The sequence below is a fragment of the Neovison vison genome, chromosome 6 (assembly GCF_020171115.1).
Source record: "Neovison vison isolate M4711 chromosome 6, ASM_NN_V1, whole genome shotgun sequence".
NCBI classification, from domain to species: Eukaryota; Metazoa; Chordata; class Mammalia; order Carnivora; family Mustelidae; genus Neogale; species Neogale vison.
Genome location: NC_058096.1, coordinates 76,518,432 through 76,533,929, shown reverse-complemented (window position 1 = coordinate 76,533,929; position 15,498 = coordinate 76,518,432).

Sequence of the window (15,498 nt, the reverse complement as noted above, 5' to 3'; positions counted from 1 at the left end):
TCACAGAATAATTTAAAAGTAGTAATAGGAATGGAAAGCTGATTTCAGAAGAGAATGATTTCATTATTACTATTAAAATTATATTAATAAATATTAAAAACAGTGATAGTAACTTTGTATCATACAAACACATTGGCTTCTCTGTTACCCACAGATTAGATAAAGTACTAGATCAGGATGGCCTGAGTGGCTCAGTTCCTTTGGCCGCTGCCTTCAGCTCGAGTCTTGATCTCAGAGCCCTGGGATCAAGTCCCACATCCGGCTTCCTTCTCTGCAGAGAACCTGCTTCTCCCTCTCACTCTGCCTTTGCTCACTCTGTCAAATGAATAAATAAAACCTTAAACAAAAAAAAAAAGATAAGAAAAAGTGCTAGATCAAACATACGCACACAATTCTGTAAGGGCACATTTAAGTTTCTGCCGCATTTATTGTTTATCAATCCTAAAACAGATGAAATTGTATGTAAAGTATGGATCTGTTTCTGCTTCACTGAACTACAAAGACAAGGTTTAAAATTATATCCTAGTGAACGGCCATAGGGCCTCCAAAAAGAAAAAAACAATCTATCCAGATGAGTGATGGTCAGACTTTTCCCTTCTCATGCCCTTAAAAAAATTTTAATTCATGTTCTCCCTTGCATATTCTTTATTGATGTCTATAAGGATCCATAATAAGTTTAAGAGGTTGTGAGGAATGTAATTTCTAATGTACTGTGAATCTTGACGATTTGAAATAAAACATTACTTTCTAAGATGAAGTCAGTGAAATCTAAATGCCACCAACCTTAATGTGACACCCACCCTTAATGTATTTAAAAAATATATGAACTAGCTCTTCCTCAACACACCACCAATATGACGATCACTATTCTTTCCACTTTGGGATATATTTTAAAAGTTCCACATAACTAAACAAACAAAAAACACCACACACAACATACAAATATATATATATTGTATTTATATATATGCATATTTTTTATAGTTAATGCACATATACATATACACAGGCAAAAATTCAGATGGCCTGGATTCTAAATTTAAATTGGTCTGGTATGTAGATGGGCCTCAGTACTTTTTTTTAAAGCTTCCTGGCTGATTCTCCAGGGCAGCCAAGGTTGATAACGACTGGATTAGGACTAACATCAGGGAGAAAAACCATTTCCCTAAAAGCATCATAATGAGAACAAACTCCTGCTGACACTGGGACCAGCATTGCAGGGAGGGGCAGCAGGACCTACTCCTAGTGTTCTCTCCCTTTGTGCTAGAAAGACAAATCACCATCTCTACTCTGAAGAACTCTGGGACACAGTGGTTGTCAGGAATTCAGGGACAGCAAAGGGTTTTCTCATAAAGCACACTGCCTGCCTCATGCAAAGATCAAGCTGACATCCTCACACTCAAAGGAAATGTGCTTTTTTTGTTTAATCAACTTCTCTAAAGAACCAATGCAACTGTTTCAAGTGTAAGGCTAGTCCATCATCTGTATTGCAGGGCTTCATCTGCCTCTACGAGCAATGTGTCTGGTGTTCCACTGGCTGCTTTAAAGATTTTTCTCATTATTATTGGTTTCGAGAAGGTAGAAAGCAATAGAAAAAAAAATATCAATGAAACCAAAATTTGGCTCTTTGAAAAGAACAACAGAATTGACAATCCTTTAGCTAGACCAGCCAAAGGAAGAGAGAAGACTCAAATTACTTCAAATAGGAATAAAAGAGGGGACATTTACCAAACTTACAGAAATAAAAAGGATTATGAGGGAAAACTAGGAGTGGCTGGATGCTAACATAACATAATTTAAATGAAATGGAGAAATTGCCAGGTTACACAAAATACTGAAACTGACATAAAATGAAATGGGAAATGTGATTTGGTCTATAAGAGATCAAATTAGTAATTTTTAGATTTCCACAAAGAAAGGCTTATCAGGCCCAAAGAAAAGACAGTGTCTCTGGTAAATTTTACCAAATAGTCAGAGAAGAATTAATATGAATTCTTCACAAGTTCTAGAAAAGAGAGTAGGAATAGACACTTCCAAACCCATTTTTTAAAATTTTTTAAAAAGATTTTATTTATTTGATGGACAGAGACCACAAGTAGGCAGAGAGCCAGGCAGAGAGAGAGAATGAGAGAGGAGGAAGCAGGCTCCCCGCTGAGCAGAGAGCCTGATGCGGGACTCGATCCCAGGACTCTGGAATCATGACCTGAGCTGAAGGCAGAGGCTTTAACCCACTGAGCCACCCAGGAATCCCCCAAACCCATTTTTTGAGGTCAGTATCATCCTGATAGCAAATCAGACAAAAATTGCACAGGAAAGTAAAGATCTATATTGCTTGTGAATAGAGATGTAAAAATTCTCACAAATGCTAGCAAACCAAATCCAGCAACATATAAAAAAGATTATACACATGACCAAGTCAAATTTATCCCAGAAATATAAGATTGGTTTAACATCTGAAAATTAATGTAACAGGCCATAAATACAGTATAAAAGGGAGAAAATATGATCATTTCAATTAATGCAGAAAAAGCAGGGAACTTCCTCACCCTGACAGAGGACATCTTTGGAAACTTAACAGCTAGAATCAGGCTTAACGGTGAAAGACTGGATGCTTTCCACAAAGATTAGAAATGAGAAGGATGTCTGCTCTAGTTACTTCTAATTAACATTGTACTGGAGTTTCTGACACGGCAAGAAAAAGAAGTAAAAAGTATCCAGATCAAAAAACAAAAAAGTAAAACTATCTCTATTTGCAGATGGAATGATCTTATATACAGAAAACCCAAAGTAATCCACACACACAAACAAGTATTAGAATGAATAAACAACTTCAGTCAAGTTACAGAACGCAGGATTAATATACAAAAATAAATTGTATTTCTACACACCAGCAATGAACATTCTGAAATGAAATTAAGAAAACAGTTCCATTTATGATACCATCAAAAGGTAAAGTACCTAGTCATTATTGTAACAAAAGAAGCCAAGACTTATACACTGAAATTTACAAAACAATGTTTAAAGAAATTAAAACCTAAGTAAATAGAGTAACACACATGTTCGTGGATCAGAAGACTTAATATTGTTAGGATGGCAATATACTCCAAACCAATCTACAGATTGACATAATTTCTACCCAAATCCTGATTTTTTTTTTTGGTAGAAATTGACAAGGTAATCCTAGAATTCATGTGGAAATGCAAGGGACCCAGAATACGCCAAACAATTTTGAAAAGGCAGAAGAAAGTTGAAGGACTCAAAACACCCCTATTTTAAAACTCGCTACAGGGGCACTTGGGTGGCTCAGTCGGTGAAGAATCCAACTCCTGATTTTAGCTCATGTTACCATCTCAGGTTTGTGAGATTAAGCCCTGCATTAGGCTTGTGCTCAGCAGGGAGTCTATTTCTCTCTCTCTCTTAAGAAAAATCTTAAGAAAAAAGCCAAAAAAATCTTAAGAAAAAAGCCAGAAAACCTTACTACAAAACTACAGTGATCAAGACAGTGTCATCCTGGCATATGACTAGACATATAGATCAATGGAACAGAATTGAGAATCCATTATAAACTCTTGTATTTATAGTCAATTGATTTTTGACAAGGTGAGAGCACAATTCAACAAGGAAAAATTGTCTTTTCAACAAATGGTCTGGGATAACTGGATATTCATGTACTCCTCCCCCAAAGCCCCCCCCAATACAAAGATTAATGCAAAATGATCCCAGACCTAACTTTAAGAACTAAAACTATAGGGGCGCCTGGGTGGCTCAGTGGGTTAAAGCCTCTGCCTTCAGCTCAGGTCACGATCTCTGGGTCCTGGGATCGAGCCCCATATTGGGCTCTCTGCTTGGCAGGGAGCCCGCTACCCCCTCTCTCTGCTGCCTCTCTGCCTACTTGTGATCTCTCTCTCTCAAATAAATAAACAAAATATTTTTTTAAAAAAAGAAACTAAAACTATAAAACCATTAGAAGCATTAACTATAATAGTTTTATATTATAAAAAAAATATAGTTTTATAAAACTATAAAACCATACATAAGCATAAATCTTGATGACCTTGAATTAGGCAATGGTTTCTCAGACATGACACCAAAAGGAAAAGACATCAATTCATCAATATTAGAACTTTTTGTGCTTCAAAAGACATAAAGGAAAATGACATCCTGCAGAATGGGAGAAAAAATTTGCAAATCACATATCTAACAAAAATCTAGTTTGCAGAATATATAAAGAACTCTTACAACTCAGAAATAAAACAAATAACCCACTTAAAAATGGGCAAAAGATCTGAACAGAGATTTCTCCAAGGAAGATATACAAAAGGCCAATAACAGAGTAACATCATCTGGTATCAAGAAAAAAATGCAAATAAAACCCTCAGTGAAATACTACATCATAACCACAAGGATGGCTATAATCAGTGAGATAAGATAACAAGTGCTGGCCAAGGATGTAGAGAAATATACTACTTATACAATGCTAGTGGGAATGTGAAATGGTACAGCCACTTTGGAAAAAGTCTGTTCATTCCTCAAAATACTAAACATAAAGTTACCAAATGACCTGGTAACTCCACTCCTAGGTATATACCCAAGGGAACTGAAAACATATTTCCACACAAAAACTTTCACACAAATGTTCATAGCAGCATTATTCTTACCAGGCAAAACAAACAACCCAAATGTTCATCAACTGATGCAATAGAATGTGGTGTATCCATATAAGAAAATAGTATTCAGCAATAAAAAGTACTGACCACACACTACAACATGGATGAAACTTGAAAATATTACACTAAGTGAAAGAAACTAGTCAGGCAAGACCATATATTACATGATGACTTCACTTATATGAATTATCCAGAATTAGCATATCTATAGAGACAGGACATAAATTAGGGCTGCCTCCAGCTGGAGGATGCCAGAATAGGGAGAGGATAGGTAACAGGGCATATAGGCTTTCTCTTTGAGGTGATGAAAATACTCTAAAACTGACTGTGATTGCAGGGGTTTGTTTTAGGAAGGACAAAAATGATTTAAAATTAGGTTGTAGGGGCGCCTAGGTGGCTCAGCGGGTTAAAGCCTCTGCCTTCAGCTCAGGTCATGCAGTGTCCTGGGATCGAGCCCTGCATCGGGCTCTCTGCTCAGCAGGAAGCCTGCTTCTCCTCTTCCAGTTCCCCTGCTTGTATTCACTCTCTCATTGTCTCTCTCTCTCTGTCAAATAAATAAATAAAATATTTTTAAAAATAAATAAATAAAATTAGGTTGTAGTGATAGTTCCATAAGCCTGTAAATATATTAAACCTCAGACTATATAGTTTTAAAGAATGAATTGTATGCTATGTGAATATTTCAATAAAACTTTTAAATTTTTGGAACATTTTTCATTATTTTTCAAGTATTTCCATTATGGAATAATGGAATAATATTTCCATTATTTTTCTAATATTTTCTTCTCCCTGCCCCTCTGAGATTCTAGTTACTCAAAAATTGTATCTCATAGTAGGTCCCACAGGTCACTGATGCTCTGTTAATTTTTTCAATCTTTGGTCTCTTCCTTCAGTTTAGTTTCTTTTGCCATATCTTCAAGTTCACCGATCTTTTCATCAGTGTTTAATCTTCTCTTAAGCTCCTCTGGTGAATTATTCATAAAAGATAATGCATTCTTTCACTGCTAGAAATTCCATTTGGTTCTTTTTTTATACATTCAATTTCTCTCATCATTGTATTCATGTTTTTAAATATTTGAACATATGTATAAAAAATTGTATTAGGGATGCCTGGGTGGCTCATTCAGTTATGTGTCTGCCTTCAGCCCAGATCATGATCCCAGAATCCTGGGATTGAGTCCCACATCTGGCTCCTTACTCAGCAGGGAGCCTGCTTCTCCCTCTGTCTCACGCCCCCCTTGCTTGTTCTCTCTCTCTCTCACAAGGAATGAATAAAATTGTTTAAAAAAGTATATTAAAATCTGCTTATTCTATCATTTTAGTGATTTCTGGGTGGTTTCTATTTATTGGTTTTTCAGATGGCTATGACTCACATTTTCCTGCTTTCTATGTGCAGTCATTTCTTATTAAATCAACATTGCAAATTCTTTGTTGGGGAGTATTAAATTTTGTTGTTTCTTTTACAGGGTGTTAAGAGTGTTCTGTGAGGCATTTGGTTTAATTTTAAATCATGTTGAGCTTTCCAAAGCTTGTTATTTAAGCTCAAGGCTTGTTATTAAGCTCACAGGTGTGAGTGAAGGTAGTCTTTACTCTGGGCTAGTTTAGCCCTACTGCCAAGGTGTGACCCTTCCAGAGTCTCAACTGAATGCCCTATATGTATAACTCCATTCTGGCAGCTCACAACACAAATGTTTCCCAGTCCTTTTGAGCTCTGGGAATTGTTCAGCCTACAACTCCCCGTTCTTTCTGCAGCCTCCTGGGATTTCAGCAATACTCAAGTAAACTCCTACAGAGACTTTTGTGTGTCTTTTTTCACAGAGCTCCCAATTCTATGGTTTCTGCCCCAAAATTCTAGCCACCATTTTGAACTCCAATCTGCATCCTCATCTTGGTAAAATTACTATGTTCGGCTTGGGATCTCTGTGCCTTGGTCTGGAAAGTGCCCCTGTTATGGACTGAATTGTGTTCCCTCCAATATGTCGAAGCCCTCAGTGTGGCTATATTCAGAGATAGGGCCTTTAGTAAGGTAAGTAAGCGCATAAGAATGAGGACCTAATCCTGTAGGACTGGTGTCCTTATAAGACAAGACACCAGAGACACCTTTCTCTCTCTCTCCATGTGGGTGCAGAAGAAAAATCATGTGAGGACACAGTGAGTGAACAGTCACCCACAAGCCAGAAGGGAGGCCTCACCAGGAACTAACCCTGATCTCACCTTGACTTTGGCCTTCTAATTTTCAGAACTGTGAGAACATAAATTCCTATTGTTTAAGCCAACCATTCTGTGGTATTTTGTTAGAGCACCCTGGGCCAATACAGCCTCCAAGAGAAAGCCTGGACCACTGAATGTGGTTCCTTGCTATTTTCCTCTTAGGGATCAAGGTCCTGCACTGCCTGTTGTCCCATTTCTGAAAACAGCTGTTTCACATATTTCATCTACCTCTACTTTATTCAGGAAGGCTAGTTCAGTTCCAGTTAATCCATCATGGCCAGAAGCATGAGTCTCTTTGCAACACATTTTGTATCTCTTAACTAAATGATTTTCAGAAATTACGGAGAAGAAGAAAAGATGGAGAGTCACAACCCCACCATGAGGGACACTTGAGAAATCTTCAGTCACCACCCACTATTTTCCAAGAAAAAAAACAAGTATGTTATAACATCTTGATTGGGGTGGGAGTGAGGATCCTATATATATCAGGTACCCCTGCATAGCCCTAGCAAGATTTCAGATTTCAGCACGATAGCACTTCCAGTCCTATTCATACTTGTACTGACATGGAGTTCTCATTTAGTCCAAAAGGATAATCAATTTACTTTCTATCATACAATTTTCCTTGGAATTAATTAAGAAAAATTAATCCCTCCAGTGAATGTCTAGGGTCAGTGCCCTTCCTGAAATCAGTACTCAGGGGACATGTATTGTCCCTGGAGATTAAAGCCAAGATTATATTCTGGGATGGGCCACAAAGGGCAAGGATGACTTCTCAGAAAAACAAGAAAGAACAATCACACTAAACCACAGGCACTTTAATTACAGTGAATTTCATGCTCTCAGGGCAAGAAGGGACACTCCTTAGCCAAGCAGCAGAAAACAGATAACAAGAGGAATGTAAATGATATCCAAGGGTTAAAAGCTAGATCATAAACATGAAACTTTAGATTTAAGGAAAATTCTAAGGGAGTCTAGTTTCGGCATGACACTGAACCCTAAGATAAAAGAAAACCCTAGAATACAAAGGGACTAAAAGAACACAAAAGCTGACAGTGATTTTTTAATTGAATAAATTACTTTATATATTTCCAAGGTCAAAGATGTCTAAAGAAATAAAAAGAGAATGCCAGAATGTTTTTGTTAAGAGCCTCTGGATATTTCTTTTCCCTCAGCTGCTGCCCCTCCATTCCCACCCACATATCCTCACTATAGGCAGATCATTTAAAATCCAGATCTGATCGTATTGCTCATCTGCACAAAAACTTTCCGCGGCTATCATCCACAGAATGCCCCCCAGTTCCTCAGCTCTTAATGCCCTCAATCATCTTTCCCAAGCTTCCCTTTCTAGCCTATTTCCTACCATATTACCCATCCCTCCTCCTTTGCCCCCACCCTCCAATATCCTATGCTCCAGCCCCCTTCCCCTACAGGCATTACCACAAAGACCGTGTGCCTCTGTGCTGATGCTGATCCTTCTGTGCCTTCCCCCTTCACACCAATTTATTGAAAATTCTGTCTTCAAGGATTTAAATCCAATGCCTCATCCCTCTGTTCCCACAGCCCTTTTGTGAGGCTTGTTTTACCAGGATTTAACATGTTTTGCTGTTTGTTATTTTGGAGTGGTTGTCTCTTCTGCTATAAGCTCCCTGAATGGAGAAACTGTGTTACACATCTTCACAACTTTTATCTTCCTCGTTACCAAACACATAGGAAACCCTCCAAAAAAAGCTTTTAAGAAACTAAATGAAAATGTTATTCTGAAGATGGAAAATTCCAAGAATAGGGTTGACTTACAAGCGTGGATTTGCTTGGCTCTCAGTGCAGATTCTAAAGCTAGTTTTCCCTGTTCAGTCAGCCTAAGGTAGAAGCCCAGAGGATTAAAATACAGGTTATTTTGTTTGTTGGAAAGCATTTCTGGACTCCAGTGGTTCAGAATGTTACCACTTCTTACCATCCAACTCATTAATACAAAAGCTTTGGGGGGAGAGGGGTAGCGAGGGACTCTACACAAAAGTCTTTTTTTTCCCCTTAAGTTATAAACATTTCAAAGCTGCTTCTGATCACAGCTTTACTTTCCCACACATTCCAAGGAATAGGAACTTCCCTAGAAAGCACTGTGAAACCTCTTCTTTCTGTACCCCCTTCTGCCCTCTGAGCTGGCCCACTATCAACTTTAAGTCCTCAAAGTTCCCCAACATCTTCCTCTATTCAAAAAGAAAAAGGATTTAATCAGAGCAGTTTCTCTTTGTTGGCATGTCACATCTGAGTCATTCCCACGAAAATGTTAGTCACCTTCAATTTAGCCTTTATTTCATTATTGGAATGAAAGACTTGCTCTGTTAAGGTAATTGAAAATATTAACACAGAAAAACTTCTCAAAGAGGCAAAGGAGATGCTTTGAAGGCACACTAGGCCTGATAGCAAATCCCTTTCAGGCTTGAGTAGAAAAGAAGGGCTGCCCTCTCTCACCCCATCGGGCAGATTCAGCTGTTAATCTGCCTGCCTAAGTTGTAACTAGAGGCTGTGGTTGTCAGGCTCCATTCCAGGACCCCAAGAGGCCACTCTGCACAAGCATTTCTCTGAGCATGTGCCCCCTGAGTAGTCTTAGTTGTTTTTTGTTTTTGTTTTTTTTTTCCCCTTTCCCAGCACTCTCCTCCAACTCTCCTAACCTTAACCCAGAGTTCTCAACACTAGCCCTACTGGCATTTTAGACCAGATTACTCCCTGCGGTGAGAAGCTGTCTCCGACATTATAGGTTATTTTGCTGCATCTCTGGCTCTACACACGGCTGACAGGAACAATGAACCCCTGCCTCCCAGTCACGACAATCAAAAGTATCTCATCACCAATGTCTCCTACAAAGTAAAACTCCCAGTTGAGAACCAATGGCGTAACAAAACCCATTCCTTCATCTACCCATTCACTTGTAGAAGCATTTATTGGACCACCATTTTTGCACTCCTTAAGACTTTCAGAGGCTTAAGTTCTCAGCATGTTTGTCATTACTTTACGCTGTACAGTATTTAAATAGCTTTTCAGTATTGTGACTCTACGTAACATTTTATAACTCACAGTTGTGCTTCTCATATGATCTTTCTACATGGATCTTCTGGAAACAAATTTCCTAGAACATACTCCTTCAGTTACTATAGTAATTCTTGAGCATAGTGCTTTACTGCAGATTATACAGAAAGTTCATATAAACTTAAAGAAAGTGAGTCTATAACATAGATCACGTTGTTTCCTAGGATGTGTACACACAAGCACACTCCCCCAAACCCCAAGAGAAACAGATGCAATGGAACCGAAGTTACACATAGCCTGAGGAGAAACACAGTTTTTAAGAGTATGAATTTTGCTTGAAGCTTTAGAACATTATTAAGAATAAAACAAAATTTTTATGTTAAAACTAGTATGAACGATTTGGAGTGAAATGAGGTGTTTTTTTGCATGGATTTTAAACTAAAAGATATCAACAAAGTTTTTTTGCACTTGGGTCACATCGAGCCACGGTCCCAGGCAGACCTGTGCTTCAAGAGAAACACCGAGAAACCCTAATTTGGTGACATGAAGAATCTTCACTGAATTAAAAATCCAAGAGCCTAAAGATAACATATGATCCAAACTCGAGCTCAGAGGCAGGCACGGTGTTTTTAAACTCAGCTTATTTATGGATAAGGTAACTTCCCTGCCTAGGACAAGTAAATGGAAATCTCTCCATAGGCTTTTGCAATTATCACACAAGCAGTAAAGAGCATAAATGGTCAGGAAAACCACAGTTCGTAAATCCGATTTTAGGAAAGGGTCTTTCCAGGTGGGGAAACAGGCTGAGTTAATCTGTAACTTGCATTTGCTTGTGTTAGGTAAGAATTTGCCATGTCAACTTGCCTTCTCTCCTGGTGTTTCCTGTACTCCCTTGCCTTTTTTAGTTTGATTGATTTGGAAAATTCCAGTCCATCATAAAATAAACAGTTGTGAAGTGAAGCTGAGATTAAAATTTTAAATCTGCTTTGTTACTGTCTCTTCCCACCCAAAGTAATTTCTAACGAAGCCCTCTTTGCTGTCATTCCTTCCACCCCAAGCTGCACCAAGGATTAGTTGTTTTTCTTTTTGTTTTAACTGCACAAACTATAGAATCACAGGAAGATACCTAGCCTCTCCTGCCTTTTCCTTCAAGTACTGAAGTACATCTCAAAATCTTTTACAACACCAGATTTCTATATATTATAGAATTTTACTGGGACAATCACATTTACCCGTAACCTATTGTTTAAGCATATATTTTAATATCTTAAAAAAAGTGACTCCAGATTCCATTTAGATTCCATCTCTAGAAAATGTCATCAGCACACTTACCTGCAAACAGATGTGCTCCTAGCAACTCAACAGTAACAATAAACAAAGGAATAGTAATTGTTTTTTTCTTTGTTAAGTGTTGCTAGTACACAAAGTCAATGAGCACAGCCAGTGGCCGCCTGAGGGAATTTGAGAACTGGCTGCCCAGGTTCTAATACCTGTATTAACCAGGCCAAGCAACCCAATGCTGGCTCTATCCATTCCAGATTAATTCCTAAATAGCTAAACACTTAATCTGAGCAGTTTGTAACCACAAAACCATAAACTTATCTTAAAGAATTATAATCCTGAATAACAGGAGGTTGGGTGGAGGGAGTAATTAGAGGAAATGAAGGGTTAACAGAGCCCGGTATTTTTAAAGTGGCTATCAAGTGAGAAATAGGATTCAAAGATAAGAATGTGGCTGAAGTTGCACCCAAGTAGTTTTCTGAGACTTTATCCATGCTCATTCCTCTCCCATTCATCCCAGCCAGCCCCCCCAGTCTTCTCCCACTTGGGTGAAGGCTCATGGAGAAGTGAGACCAACTTAGATGGAGAGTTCAGACAATCACATTTGAATCCCGAGGACAACTCTACAATGGATTTTTCAGTTCCATGAACTAATAAGTCCGTTGCTTTGGTGGGAGGGTTGAATTAAGCTCAGATTGGGTATCCCCTGATTTTATGGGTTCTGTTATGGTTACTACAATGAAACTAGAAGTATATACATTTTTCTGCTCAGAACTATAAGTACTTAAACAGATTTGTTTCGGGACGCGTGGGTGGCTCAGTCAGTTAAGTGTCCGCCTTTGGCTCAGGTCATAATCCTAGGTCCCAGGGATACAGCCCCACAAGGAGGCCCACAAGGGGCTCTCTGCTCAGTGGGGAGCCTGCTTCTCCATTTCCCTCTGCCTGCCACTCCCCTTGCTTGTGCTCTCTTTCTCTCTGTTAAATAAATAAATAAAATATTTTAAAAATAAAAATGAGTAATTTGTTTTATGTAAAAATCAAGATTGGTGGGCCACCTGGGTGGGTCAGTGGGTTGGGCATCTGCCCTCAGCTTGGGTCAGGGTCCCAGGGTCGGAGTCCTAGAACAAGTTCCCCGCCCAGCGGGGAGTCTGATTCTCGCTCTCCTTCTGCCCCTTTCCCTGCTCATTCTCTCTCTCAAATAAATAAATAAAATCTTTAAAAAAAAAAAAATCAAGATTGGTTGTAACTTTGAAATCTAACCATCATGTAGCGTCCAGGAAAATCTAGCAATTAAAATCAATTTTATATCCAAAGATTTAACATTTCCTTTTAAAACATCCATCTAAAAGGTTTCAAAATGCAAACTCAACAGTTTAACTAACAGGCTGCACTGATAAAACAGATCACTTGGGACAATGAAGTCCTCAATGTTTTCTAGAAACATAATCTTCTCATTGTGTCTCTCCTCTTTGAGTTCCCATTTTGCAGAATTCTTATTAAATCAACCTTTTTTTAAAAAAATATTTTATTTATTTGAGAATGAGAGAGCAGGCACAAGCAGGCAGAAAGGCAGAGGGAGAGGGAGAAGCAGGCTCCCTGCTGAGCAGAGAGCCCATGTGGGACTTGATCCCAGGACCCTGAGATACGACCTGAGCCAAAGGCAGATGCTTGACCAACTGAGCCACCCATGCACCCCTCTTATTAAGTCATTCTATTAACGGGAAGCAAATAGAAAAAATTTCTTCTGCTACATGAATTACGTTCTCTTCCCAGATGAGTCATTAATTCTTTTGCCTTGTGCTCTATGTACAGGGCTCCTCAGTTAGGACCACAGACTGACAGCTGCCAGTGTTACCCAGAAGCTTGTCTGAAATGCAAATTTCCTGGTCCCATCTCAGACCAACCGATTCGAATCAAAATCTCCAGGGACAGAATCCCAGATTTTGTCCCAATTGATTCTTAGGCACACAAAAGTTTTAAAACTAATGCTGCTATATGTTTACATAGGTATCGTGTTTCTTTTTATTTTGCTCAAGCTGAACATAGGCAACAGGCAACAGAAGACATTCCATAAGCTTTGATAGCGTAGGTGACTTAACAATCCTCCCACTCTGAGACCAGTTTGTACTTTTCTTCAAGATACAATTCGGAGCTGAGTATCTATTTGCTTTTCTGAAGCCTAGCTAAAAAGAGCCAAGGACAGTTAGGGGAAAGGCTCACCTGTATTATTAAAAAATGTATGAACTTCGTTTTCTCTTCTGAGATTAAGTTGTCTCCATTAGTCAAGAGGGATAGTCCTCATACTGTTTTCCTTCCAGATTTGGGAATGTGAGTATTACTTTCTCAGGAATTCTGGAGGTTGGGGGTAACGATGGACAACGACGTAAACTGCTGCTCTCTGCTCCAACCCCGCACAGAATTACACTACAGAGCTGTTGTTAGTTCGGCAACACCCAAACACAAGTGGACCGACCATAATCCTTGAGAAGTACTTTAAGGTCCAAGAGCAGTAACACTTGGGTGCCAGACTGAAAGGGAGGGGTGAAGGGTTAGCACTACTTGGGTTAAGAAGTCATTAGAAAGTGAACATACTATTTGATACCAACAATTTTTACAAAACAAAATTTCCTAAATACAGTTATCATGTGAAATGCTCTAGCATAGATTTAATTCCACAAAAGAGGGGTTCCTTTTACATCAGCTTAGTAAGATTTATTGTCACAATGCTATGGTAGTAAGCCCCTAAACTTTACAATCCCTCACGTTTCTCTCAAGAGATATTTTTTAAAGCCTCAGTGTTGAATATCATCAAACCATGCTTTAAAATTCTGCAGGCTGGTTTTAAATACTGAATTAAAATTATGACAATGATAAAATGCCAACCAATCGAGATCCCAAACTAATAACATTCGAAACAAGATAGAATTATTATTGGAATCCTGTTATATTTTTGACAACGGTAAAGGCTGACCAACTGCTGTCATTAATGTTAATGCCATAAAAAATGTACTTATATTCTGAAAACGTTTATCTGTCTTGCACAACTTGACACTGAGGTATAAAGCCATGTTTTGCCAACATTTTTTTTTATTAATCTAACAAGTAATTTCTTCCACAACAGCGACTGTGGTAAGAACTCCAATAATAGTAGCCAACGTACTGTAATGTTCAATGGTCTTCTACTTAATATAGTACATAAATATTTATAAACTACATAGCCACACCAATTTGTAAGCAACTAATAAATTCTGAATGTTAGAAATATAATAAAACTAATTCTAAATAGTTTCTTTTTAACTTTCCCCTTTTCCTTGTTTATATTCATGCTTCCCACTAACTTTTTCACTAGACTCTACTGAATCCTAGATTTAAATAGGGTCAAAGATAAAACAATATTGAGATGAATGTCAAAAACATAACACACTGAGTTTTATCAGTGTCTAAGCCACTTAAAGCTATTCTCCAAAAGACAAGTTATTCAGCCAAGACAAACATGAAACATGTTAGAATTTAATCTTAAGTTTTTTGGAGCTGACCTGTCAGATATATGGGAACATCCGAGGCTCAAGCATGGAAGGTCTAAACGCCAAAATGTCAATTTGTCACTAGTGGAATGGCCATCTGCTGAAGAAGGGCCCTACGCATGCTGAGCACTGTGTTCAATGTGCAGAAGACAGATAATTTGTTTTGGGCTTCTACAAATGAAAGTAATGAGGCTTTAAGCCTGACCAGCCTTATAAAATAGTAAACCTGAATAATAACCTCTAAGTAACTTCCAGCTTAACCTCTATTGACTCTTGCCACTATATCAACTTAGGTTAACAGTTCTGCAGTCCTAATTAAAAAGAGAAGTCGTAAAATCAATTTTCTGCAGTGAATTATCAGACTACCTTCTTGTTAACTAGAGATTATAGTATGTTCCACCTTGAGGCTATAAAATCATGAATACCAGACATTAATTCAACAAATATTCAGTTACAAATGAAGTATACCATTGTGCTAAGTGTTTGGTAGACCAAATGTTGAACTGTTTCATAATTTTTCCTCAAATCCCTTTATTTCTAACAACAAATCTAGATCTACCTTTTCTATTCCCATATTGAAGCTAAAATATGTTAAGATTGCTGATATATGACTATTTTTCTATATTATGATCCTATTTTTGCTAAATTACCTTTATAGTCCAGCAGTTTAAGTTTTCTGCTTTAAAAAAAACTATCTTTTTAGAACTCTGAAAAGATATTAAATTTACTGAATAAAAAACTTTCTAACTTTGTTCCTTAAATATAATAAAATTCTGATATATGATGTT